At 40.3% G+C, this 13,019-nt stretch overlaps 1 long non-coding RNA gene across 2 annotated transcripts in view; it reads right to left on the minus strand.

Annotated features, from left to right (window-relative positions):
- Positions 1–13,019, minus strand: part of LOC128780469 (uncharacterized) — a 346,265-nt gene that overhangs the window by 95,262 nt on the left and 237,984 nt on the right. The gene's annotated exons all lie outside the window — the stretch shown is intronic.

Here is a 13,019-nt window from a genome sequence, read left to right on the forward strand (position 1 = left end):
ATGCTTAGATGGTATGAGGAATTCTAGGTGATTTATTCCTCATTGGTTGCTAGTGTTTCTTAAAATATATACATGTGACCCAAAATTCAAAATATTCTAAGTCAGGGTGACACAAGGAAGAGAGACTCAATTAAGGGGAGGGATTCTGGGTTAACTTTTAATTAAGCAGAGCTACAACTCATGGGTTATGTGTTGAGATGTTTCTCAAGGTCAGCTCTGCCTGCGTTTGCTCAACTAGCTGACCTCTAATGTATGTGTAGTTCTAACATTCCACACCAGTGCAGAAAGAAAGGCCCTCGCCTCTTCCATTGCCGGTAGGTTTTCCTCTCTGATCAGTCACTCATTACCCGTCCCTCTGGGCACTGCTCAGGGTCTCTCTCCTCTCACGCTGCCAATTGGTCTCCTCCTTCATTTCATACTTTGTTAATGCTGGTCTATCCTGGATAACTTAGGCTTATTAGGTTAATAGGTAATTCAGGTTTGTTTTCAAACTCTTTTAGGAAAGCAGCAGAGTATAAATAAATGAAAATGCATAATGTTTAATGCTCTTAAGTATTATGTATAATATGTCATGAACTTGATCGGAAACCCTTTAGGGACATGGAGTCCCTAAGAGGCTGGAGCAGGTGCCTAGCAGTACAACTCCCTTTCTTCAGGGATATTCTGTGTAAGCTGACTCCTTTTGGTGAATAAATTTACTTACATTTGCAAATATGTAAACATGCTGAGATTCAATACGTGACTTTGAAATAAGACCTGCAACCATTATATTTCCTGGGTATTTCTGCCAAAGTAAACATTTCTCTTTGGATCTTGATTCTCTGATTCTCCAATATTGTTTTCTTTGTGTTTTGCTTTGATCCTGTCTTTATTCTCACTTTTCTTTCCCAAACATTTACAATGTGTGGCCTTTCCCTTATTAAAGAGTAAAGAAATGCTAAGGGGTGCGTAAGGGTAGGGGCTGGCTTTGGGGATCAGAGAAGCATCGCAAAAGATCAGTACAAGATGTTAGTATCCACCTGCATGAGGAGGGACCAGGTTTTCAACTACCAAATGACATTTCTTTGAACTAGCATCTCTAGTCTTTACATAAATAGGTATTGTGTTAGTAGTTGCAATAGTAGCAATTCACAATAATAAACACTTGCATAGCATTTACTCTACACCAAATAATAGGTAGTCCTCACAATAACTACATGACTTAGGTCCTACTATTAGCTAGTTTACCAACAAGATGAGAAACAGAGGTTAGTTCACTTAATGTCACACCACTAGTACCTGGCAGAGGCAGGACTGGAGCCCAGGTTGTCTGAATTCCGTATTCCCACTCACAATACCATTACTCTAAAATGCCTCACCATTATTATGATTTTCATAGTGTTGCCCCTAAGACACTGTAATGTTCTGATTTTTCTCCCAGTCAAATTTGAGTGAATTTGTGTAGGTATACAAACCATACCACGTGACCAGAAAAGCCCTGATTTCATGATACTATATTCTTCTCTATACAACAATTTCACAAAAATCCAAAACTAAAAGTTCACTTAATGGTTAAATCCTGTAAGATTCTTATACAAATAAAATAAAAAATTAAATAGATTTCAGAAACTATTTCTTTTAACTTTGTACAATAGAGTAAAAACTAAAAGCTAAGCATTCCTGTACTCATATTTAACTTTTTATCTCAAAAGAATTTCAAACTTGCAGAAAAGTTGTAGGAACTGCTCAAAAAACTTCCACATTCTCTTCACCCAGAGAGTCCACAAGTGGAGCCAAGCACTCAAATAATGTTCCGACTAGCCAAGCATCTGGCACAGAATCACACTTTGCACTCAGTTGTCCACTCTCTTCAGTCTCATTGAATCTGGAGCCATACCCAGCCCTGGCTTGACCTTCACTGTGCTGATGTTACTGAAGGCCACTGGTTAATTATTCTGTAGAATGGCCCCCTGACACCGGTACTAGTCAGGTTTCCTCATGAGAAATTCAAGGATTACATTTTCAGGAAATGATGCTGGGTTCTTCTGATTACATCCCATCAAGTGACACATGATGTCAGTTTGTCGCATCACTGGTGATGCTAACTTTGAGCCCTTGACTAAGGTGGAACCTTCTGAGTTTCTCTAGTACAGGTGATGCGTTGCCCTTGGTAATAAGGATTTGTGGGTGACGCTTTGCAGTTACACAAACACCCTGGTCCGGTCCAGCTTTCATTCACTAGTTTTAGCGTCCACTGATGTTTCTTACCTGAATTGTTATAATGGTGTCAAATCACTATCTTTCTACTCTCAACAGTCTTTCTATTTATCACACAGCATCCTACTTTAAAGAAAAACTTTCTCTTTACCCCACTTATTCATGCATTTATTTATATCAGTATGGCATGGCCCAAGGACGCCTGGCTTGTTTGGAGACACGACCTATAATATCGTTATTGTTTTGATGCTCAGACTCTCCCAGGTTTGCCTAGTGGGAACTCCTTCAAACTGGCTTCTGTCTTTTTCTGGCATCTACCCATCATTCTTTGAAAATATCTACATTTTCTGGCAGAACAAGATATTCAAAACTTATTTTGTACCTTCCCTCCCCCCGCCCTAGAAACAGACATTTTTCAAAGACTTGTGGTTCCTTTTAGCAAAGACTGATATTTAGAGACTAAGATCTGGACAATAAATGTGCTCATGTTCACTGGGATGTCACTACATCCTGGCCCTTTCATTGAGCAGAGTCAGGAAATAGCTATGTTTCATTTGTGTATGTATATGTCCATATTCACATATATACACATACTGTAACGTTTCTATTTATATAATTTTTACTTAGAGAAATTCTTGAGTGTACACAAATCCCTAAAATTCCAGTACCTAGCACAGGGTTCACTCTAGCTTCCTCACTCTTTATATTTGTAACTCTCTCTTCTGGCAGAATGAAGTCTGGCTCCCATTACCTTCAAGATATTTGCTCATTGGTCTCACTGCGCCTCCTTGCTCAAGCTTTTTGACTAAATTATTTAAAAAGAGAGGAAGAAATTAAGGAAGCAAGCAAGAAAATATGGCAGGCAATACCAAATTTTTGAGATTTGGTAATCTGATAAAAACATAACCTACACCCTAAGACTAATTATAGCAACACAGCACCTTGGTCCCTAGCCACAGGGGAAGTACAGTTCGCGGCTGTTTTCCAATCGCTTGTCATCTGTCTTTCAGTGTGTGTAAGATGTAGAGTTGTTCATGTATTTACAACAACGGTTTCAAGAACAAGGTATCCCTAACTTTTTTAAAAGAGATAAAAAGAAATTCTCATATATTCTTACTAAACATTTCACCCCCTTCTGGTAAAGATGGGGAAAGAGAGGCCCAGAAAGGTCACAGGCCTCACTCAAAGTCACAGAGCTCATCAGTAGCGACACACTACCCGCCCTCACCCACTCAGGTTCCTGATTTTCCAGATCAGAACGTCACGCTACCTTTGAAAATCTCCTGCAAATCAGTAGCACCCATTTTAAGACGTGTCCACTGAGAAACGTGTGATACTGCAAGCCCTTGTGAGAAAAATGTATGCCCGTGAATGTAGCAAGCCATTTTTAAGTAATTAGAAGAGAACAATCCCTTCCATGAGAACATTAATAAAACACTCAAACGCTGAACTGAAAACAGAGTTGACATAACCAGGAACTGTTCCTTACGCTAATATTCCAGAATTCCTCCAAGTCATCATATGTAACATCAATCACCAGAGCACCATACGTATGAAGAAACGCAAACTAGGGGCAAGACATCTACCTCATCAGCATACTGAAAACAGTGAGAGGGAGCTTACAAAATTGTTACGGAAATGGGGCTGGTCTCTACTGTTGTAAGAGGCTCTTTTTCCCTTGATGTAAATCGTTTCTGTCGATAAGCTGATTAAACCAACTTTGTGCAACAACGTATCAGCTCTGGCACCAAGCTTACTCAAAGCACAATACTAAGCAGGTCATTCTAACTTTTGGTGTCCTCGCTTCCTGCGCCTGCTCTGTAAAATGGAGATGACAGCGCTGAGTTCTCAGAGCTGGTATGCAAATTGAGTGAGAAAAAACTGTGTAAAGTGCTGAACATGAAGCCTGGCACCAGGCTCAGTTAATAAACGACAGCTCCTCTATTGTCACCACCCTTGTCACAGCATTGCCATCACGGTCTCCATTATCAGAGCCCTCGCCCTTCCTTTCAGACTCTCCAGACTTGAACACGGCTTGCAGTGCACACCACCAGTGGGAAATGAGAGCTGTTTGAAATTTGCTATGGTCATAAATAAAACAGAGCTCACTTTACATTTGCAAAAGGACATTCTGGCAACTCCTAAATCACTTCGTTGTTTTTCTGGATTTGGCTTCACACAATCCTTAAGGATGGATCCCAGTCTCTAGCTTTCCTCCTTCCCCCACCAAGCCATTGGACACAGTCAGTGTGCCCAGATATCTTGGGTCTGAAGATGTCATTTATCTTATGTGATGTGATACGCTGACACTTCACCACACGAGGCTAATGAGCGATGAAATTTCAGACTAGGATTAAAAAAATTAAAGAAATGGGATGATTTTATGGAAAGGTGGCAAAAACGGTAAAACCCTTAGAAGATTGAAAGTGGATTTGAGACAAAAACAGTCTTCAGGCAGGCCAGAAATGGTGGCTCTCTTTCCTCAGTACGTGACTCCTGGCAAACGGAGCTGTTTTATTACTTAACGCTTAGCTTTTTTTTACTGTTTTTTTTTTTTCTTCTCCAGGAAAAAGTGTGTGTGTGTGTGTGTGTGTGTGTGTGTGTGTGTGTGTGTGTAGTGTTCAATGAAATACCAGGTGCACTGCAGAGCTTTCACTCTTGTTTAAAAGAAAAAAGAAAAAAAAAAAAAAAAAACCACCCATTGTCGCTCACAGGCTTCAGCCTACCCTGTCAAGCAGGAATTAAAATCTCTTTAAAAAGAAGCTTTGCATGGTTCATGTGTCAGGCCGACATGAGCTGGATCAGCTTACAGAAGGGGCCTGAGATAAGGCAACCAAAAAAAAAACGTTAGAAGGAAGCGGCCCCCCAGAAAAATGTATGATTTCTTTACTCATCTCCCCCACCCACATTCCCTCCCGCTCTGTCCCCTTTGTAAGAGCTGCTGCAATGTGCAACACAGATGAAAGAGTAATTTCTTTCCCTTTATTAATGCCAGTACTAGGTTCTGAAATTAGCCTGTCAAGAACAAATGTCTAGCTCCCATTTCTAAAGATCTATTTTTCTTTAAAAATCCTGAAACAAAAAATATCAGTGTAAAGCCCACAATCGGGCCTATGATTTTATTAGGTCCAAAGGTACAAAGCCTGAAGAGGGAGGAAGTTGCGTTTATTTTAAAAGAATGCATCAAATATTAGCTGAAAATTGGTTGTAAATGGGGCCACTTAAGCCTCCATGGAAAGGAATTGCAGAGGGTTGGGATTAAAATTGCAGGAAGCCAAAAAGAAAATTGAGGACGAGGAAATGATGACTGATGGGCTTGGTGCTATTATCTCTGAGAATACTAAGGACACTGAAGCTTGGAAAAAAATTGCATAGGTGACCTTGAGAACGAGTCCAGACTGAGAAAGCAGCTGGGTGTAGCTTCCTGCGGGGATGGAAGTGGAGCAGGCAGAATTCCTCATTTCTAAGTGGATGATGAAGATGTTTCAGATAAGCAGTTTTGATTTCCTTTAAGCATGCGGAGCTGCGAGCTGCATCTCCAAGAATAAATGTCATGCCGGCCTTGTAAAAGGCTCCATCTTCAGTACCTGTAGTTTGAAACTCTTCAATGGCCCTAGAGGATTTCATGACTTTGGGACACAGGAGACTGGAGATTAAAAATGGACTCTATTGACTAAATTACTGTACCGGTTTTTTGTCTTCCTGCTCTGTCACTACACACAGAACGGGAAGCCCTGAGCCATTAAGGAGACTCAAGCTCAACTTCCCAAGCAGCTTCACAATGAGAACTTGGGGCAGACGCTGGATCCCAGGCAATGGAAACGCTGCAAATTCTACTTCTACACTGAACTTTCTGAGGGTACATTTCCTAACACATTGCTCTCGATCACAGGTTCTTCAAACTGGTTGACATCAAGATCTCCTAATTAATCTTAACAATTACCGTGGACTCCAAAGAACATTTTCTTCTTCTTAAATGTACGTTACATCTATCAATATTTACCGTGTCACAACTTAAAGCTAATAATTATTTAATATGTATTAATTCATTAAAACATACTCTAAAAACCCATTAGTATTACCATAAATGATAAACTTTTATAAACAATGCTTAGATTTTTCCAAACATGTAGTGAGAATAGGGGCATTGTTTTACATGGTTGCAAATGTAGTCATGCCTGGCTTAATGGAAGACAGCTGCAGTATCCTAACTGCTGCATTCAATCTGCTGTGATATTTTGTTTAAAGTACATAAAGAGCACCCATTCTTACACAGGTATTTAGTTGGAAAAGAGGAATAATATTATAGCCTTTTCAGATAATTTTGGATATTTTTTCCTTGATGCTATAGCAAAATTCGACAACCGTAGTTTTTATTAAAGAACTCTAAACCCGCATCAGTGAACTTTTCACACTCTCATATATTTAAATCCATTGACCTATTCAGCCCTTGATCTTTACCCATGTGCAATTTTGGTCATTTAGAAAATACTGATTCACTGAGTTATGCAGACGTTCCAAATGTACAATGGAAAACTTCACGGTACACTTGTGAGAGAAATAACATCTTAGTATTATTATAAAAATAGCTTTGACCTTGTAGATCCACTGAAAAGGTCACAGGGATCTCAGGGGCCTGTGAACCAAACCTTGGGAACTACTGGTTTGGGCAATCATGGCGTCTGAACACAGCGACTTGAGTTGAGAACTGGGCAACAGTTTGCCAGGTCGTTGGAGGATTTAGGGGCAAGTTAACATGGGGAAAAAAATACATATCTCCTCAAGTTGGCTTTCCACTTGGAATTAATCAAAAAAATTTAATTATGAGAGTTCGATATGGCTTCTAAGCTGTTTGCTAGAAACTGGAAAGGACACATCTCAATGGTTTTGGCCCTGCTCTCCACTACAAAGTGCCTGAGTTCAAGTAGCAACTCTATTTCAAGTTGAAATCCAAATATGAAAAAACTATTTTATGACTATTGATTTTTTTCCCTCTTGGTGAAATTCTGAGATTTAGTGGTTCCTTCAAAATCATTATTTGTTAGTAGCCCAATTGCTACGAAGAAAATTTTAGACTTGAGGCATTAGAACCTGATCACCCACATCAGGGGTGTCCAACCCACGGCCTGAGGGCCATCTGCGGCCCAGGATGGCTATGACTGCGGCCCGACACAAAATCGTAAATTTACTTAAAACCTTTTTTTGCTCATCAGTTTTTGTTAGTGTTTGTGTATTTAATGTGTGGCCCAGAAAGGCCAAAAATTTGGACACACCTGGTACATTCTCAATTGTCGCCTCCTAATCGTCCCAGTCAATACTGTACCCCCAGTCCCAGCACCTACAACCAGTGTCTGTCACCTGGTCAAAGCTCAAGAAGTATTTGTGAGATAAATGAATGACTTCATTCGTATTTGGGTGCTATTCAACATGTTAATGGTCAGGATGGTACTGTGTGTGTCGCATTGAAGAAATGAATAAGAAACACAGCATCACTATCTCCACAGTATAATGGCATTTCCATGGGTGAAAAATAGATGAACTTTTTATCTGTAGGTTAAGTCAGCGTTAATGAAAAACTTTATTTCACAAGCGTATTTTTAGTGAACACCTCATGAAATTCAGATTTCAAATTCAAACTCTTAACAATTTGTAATTCAATGAAATGCAGAAAGTAGCTGAAGAAAAATTAATTCCTGCTGTAGACAGGCTGTTGTTTCGATGCAATCTGATACTTCTTCTAAGGAGAAAAATTAATTTTCTTCTAATGCTTTGAAGACCAAAATTCTGGGCAAAACCTGGGCACAAAATAACGCCTTGACTAAAACATTCACGTGAGGGTATTTGCGTGTATGCAGATGGACAGGTCATTGCAGCTCTCTCTGATCTGTGTAACAGCAGCATAAATGGTTCCGCTGGCCCTCAACTCCTAATGGGAGACGGGCACAGTGTAGACAGGAGATGCAGACGGCTAGTGTTACAGGGGCCCAACATTGCAGAAGTTTTGATCATTGGATTATGTAGGTTATTTTTTTTACAGTCCTGCTCGGGGAGAGAAAGTGGGCCTCTTTGGTAAACAGAAGTGACTGTTTGTGCAATAGAATTGATTATCTGTTCAAGATGGCTTATGTTGCAGGACTATAAAAAATTGCAGGTAGCTTTAGTTGCAAGAGAAGCTATCAGTCATCCTGAACTATTGACACATTTTTATGTACTGTAGTCTCAAATCACTCACTAAGGTTACCTATTCATCCGTGAAATCTAAAATATGGAGTCCTACCTGAGGGGAAAGGAGAAATTCAAACTAAAAAATCTACTCTCCCTAGTCTTATAGCAACATCATGTTTTAAAGCCAGATGGGAGGGCAAGGCTAAGTTCCCTTAAGCTCACCTCCCCCGGGCCACACTGGGGTCCAGCTACCACCTTTGGTCAAACAGTAAGAGAAAGCTCTGAGTCCCAGGGATTGGGAAAAGCCACTTAAACTCTTTCCACAGCTTTGATTTATGATTGGTCATGAATTAATCAAAATTATAGTCAATATTTATTTTTCTTCAACAGTGTGCTTGTCACTGGACAAATTGCAGATAAAATCAATTCCAGCCTAGTCCCAGGAGCTTAAAAATTATTAAGTACATGCTAACCTGCCTGCAGTATTAGAGATAGTCAAATAACTAAACACAGAGCCGAGAGAGACTCTCCTTCGAGGTGTGGATAAAAAAGTGCTGCAGTCATGGCCGGGTAAGCCCCTGCCACAAGACGGACCTGCTGGGAAGCTCTGACTGTCCGCTAAGGGCCATAATTACTAAACACATAATGCTGGATTTGAGATGAGGTGGCAAGTTGTTTTTATTGGTATTTCTTTCCTAATATAAAAATTCTCAACCTAGATGTAAATTAATGAATTGTTACACCTTCGTTCCACAGCTCCTCTCTTAAATTCCAAGTTCTGTGCAACCCCATTTTTGCCTGCTTCCCCAAGCTGGCAGTCCTTTCCTGAGACTCGATCATATCCAACTCCATGGAGCCAAAGAGCCATTCTGTAAAGTGTTTCCTCTCTTTCTCGCCCTTCTACTGTCCAATATTTGGACATTTTATAGTTCACCAGAACCTTTACCAAGCAGAACTTTATCAAGCAAATTCTTAGACAAAACGTGGTCAAAGGAAATCGTCTAAGGAAATAACAGAGAATAAGAACACATAGATAACAGGATGATATAGCATATCTTGTTGATTTTCTCTTTCTTGGTTATTGTCTCAAAATAGTTCATGAAGTTGACTTATCCTCTGGAGTAGTGACAGGTGAAATATTCTAAAACTCATGTAGGCTTTTTTTTTTTGGTAAAAATACAACAAGGAAGATCACCACTTGACAATCCAATCAATTACAGTTGATTTCCATTCTACGTTGCTGTGAACTTTGTTCATTTATACTTATTTCTGCACTAGCACCATGATTTCCCATTTATTTATTCACTTATTCAATATGTAACATGTATCATACATAGTATTAGATAATAGCAATGAAATCTTAAAGAAATCAACACCCTTCTATTCAAAAAACAACATAGTGCTCGTAAATACACAGGGAGGCAAAAGTAAGTTAACAGTTGTAAGTACATGAAACAGAGTTTATTCTTGTATTATTATTTACTAATTACTGTATTATTTATTATTATTAACCTACTTTTGCCCACCACGACTTAGTCAAAAACAAAGTTGGTTGAGTTTTGGTTGTTTTTTTTTTGGGGGGGGGGGGTACTGATGGGCAGGTTGTTTTACAAAACAAAAAGGAAAGGAAAGAAAGGAGGGAGGGAACGAAAAGAGAATCATGGGACTACACTGGAAATAAAGGTTTCAGGGAAGCTGCAACAGGAGGGAAGAGCTACATCTAAGGGCAGCTAGAAGAGAGGTGAGGGGTGGCAGGAGAGGCTTGGCTGAGCACAGGCATTTGAGTGGAGTCTTAAAGGACGGGAAGTCACCAGATGAGTTAGGAGAGGAAGAGTCACAAAGGACAGAGGCAGGAAAGAGGGAACTTCTGTCAGCAGGCTTGAAACCTTTATGACATTCCTCTCCTTTGCCTTTCATATCTTCACAGTCCCCAAGTCCTGACCCTTCTAGCCTGAACTCTCACACCAGCCCCTGCTGGTTCCACTCTAGGAGAGGACGTGATTGTGCAACATGCCCGCTGTAGTAGCCCCAACCGTTCCCCATGCTCTACTCTCTCCGCCTCCCCGCCAGCCTCTCATCCATCCCCTACTGCCCACACAAGCTGCCAAAAAACAAACAGACAAAAGCAAAAAAAACAACGCACTTGGCTTGGCCAATTGTGTCCAGGTTGAAATGCTAAAGCACTCGCTCAGGTTCAGTTCTAGGTAACAATGGCATCATCAACCTCATGCTTCACCGTTTGACTTCATTTGAGGCAGGGGCTTCAGAGCCTGACATATGGACAAGGCTCTAAAATGAGACCAGAACGTAACTGTCTTATTATAGGGCTAAAGATTAAATTACCATGTACATACAAACAGAGTACAGTGCCACGCACATGCCTGATAACAATTTCACTCTGACACAGTAACTGCCCCCTGCTGGGAGCACAATTCAGTGCTAATTTTCTTTATTCACTATCGGCCCTACCAAACCTACATACTCTTCCTAATGTAGTCCCTTTCTTTAAGGCAGAACCACCTTATTCTCAGTTTATACAGGAAAAATGATCACTCCCTTCTCATTCCACACTCAGTTGGTCACCAAGCCCCGTAAAATTCTAATCTTCTAACTTCCTCTCAAATACTCCCTTCTCTCCATCCCCATTTTCCAGCATATTTATTCCACTATCTAGAGATTAATTAATATAAACCCAATTTACTCACTAATTACAACCACAAGTAAGTCTCCATAGAGAACTTAATTATAATATTTGATGCCATGTGGCTGTTGTGAAGATTAAATGAGATAATACAAGTAAAATTTATACACTCTACCTTTAAATGCAAACATATGACATTGTGATGTTTTTATTATGGCCGTAGAAAAAATTTCTAATAACTTTATCAAAAATGTCTAATAGACAAGGGCAGCCACCAGATTAATGGCAAGTCAGCATTTGAAGTTATTGGAACATGGTATCAAGGTGTCCAAACACCTAGGACTAGGCCACCTTGAAGGAGTACTCCAATGTCTACTTCACTATAATGGAATAGGTTAGATCACACCAACCTTCCCAAGACAGAACTAAATAACCAGCGAAAACACTGTTAACATTGCCTCTGTTTGAAGGTATTAGAGAACTATGAAGGCACAAAGATTGGAAGGGCCATGACTGTGGAGAGAAGACAGCCTGATACTGGCCTCCTCTCTAACCCATTTGTGGATTGCAAACAGTCAAAAGACTACGAAGTTGCAGTCTCACAGAGCTGGGCAGGCAAAAATGGAAGGTCATGGCCTGCTAAGGGAAAGGGCTCCTGGTAACAACCCAGACCTCCTGTTGGGACTCCAAAGGGCTGAACCAAAGGAGTAAGCATAATAAACTAGACATTGAGCAACCCCATGGAGACCAAAGGCCACCTTTGGAATAGTTGAATCCCTACCTGTTATTAGGGATGCTGCATCAAAGCTCACTCACTGAATGCTACATCAGGGAGAGATATGCAGACTAAACCACAGACAAAAAAAAAAGGGAAAGCAACATATGAAACCCAGGTTAATATCTATGAAATTAGAATCCCAGAAGAAGAGAGGAGAGAATGGGGTACAAGCAACATCTGAAGAGAGAATGGCTGAGAATTTTTCAAAATTCATCAAAGAAATCAAGCTACAGATTCAAGATGTTCCACAAATCTTGAGTTAAGGTAAATTACAGGAAATTCACACCTAGATTATTAGAGTAAAACTGCTGAAAACCAAAGACAGCAGTAAAACCTTAAAGCTGCCGGAACACAAAGTCTACATTATTAAAGCTGTGGGGGGTGTGGGTTTAATGGGGGGGTGCGGAGGGAGTATTTTCAAATGACAAAAATGAGACTGACCAACCCCCAACACAATCCCGGTAGATCAGAAGACATGGTGTCAGAAATGATGTCTTTGGTGCACTGAAAGAAAATAACTTCCAAGGGTTCTGAAACCCATGCAAATAGCCTTCAAAAATACAGTCTCATAAAGAAAACCTGAGGGATCTTATCACCAGAACACCTGAACTAATGAAAGTCTAAAGGGAGCTCTTAGGCAGAAAGAAAATAATCCCAGATGAAAGCTTGGTGTACAGTTCTTCCCAATGAGTATTTAAGTAGATCTGAAAATACCAAATTAGAGATCTGAAGACTGAAGAGTATCTTTAGTCTCTGCTTGATCTGTCCTGCTCAATAATTATTTCCATGACTCGAATGGCATTAAAAGTAAATAAACACAGAACAACATAAAACATCAAATATTATTTTAAATTCAAAAGCATGCCCCCATTCACCACCAAAACTAAGCAATTCACTGTCACTGAAATGCTCTGTGATTTGGAGCTCTACATTTACCCGCGCTTGCCCCTAGAGTAGCTTACATTCCCATGCCTTCATTTCCAAACCAACCAAGTCTTTGTCCTTCCCTGAAGACCTGTTTCGAGTTCCTCTAACACACCTGGTTACCTGTTACGTGTCTATTTTTGTCCATTTTGTATGACGCTGTGTTAGTTTCTAGGGCAGAGTGTACCCCTTGTCTTCCACTGTAGAGGCGGTCTGGTCCTGTTCCCTGACTGCACACGACATATTCTAGCCGCCTTCTAACCGGGAGAAGGCCAAGATCACCCGTGATGGCCATGGGGGTTTTCTTGTTGTTGT

The sequence above is a fragment of the Desmodus rotundus genome, chromosome 3 (assembly GCF_022682495.2).
Source record: "Desmodus rotundus isolate HL8 chromosome 3, HLdesRot8A.1, whole genome shotgun sequence".
NCBI lineage: Eukaryota > Metazoa > Chordata > Mammalia > Chiroptera > Phyllostomidae > Desmodus > Desmodus rotundus.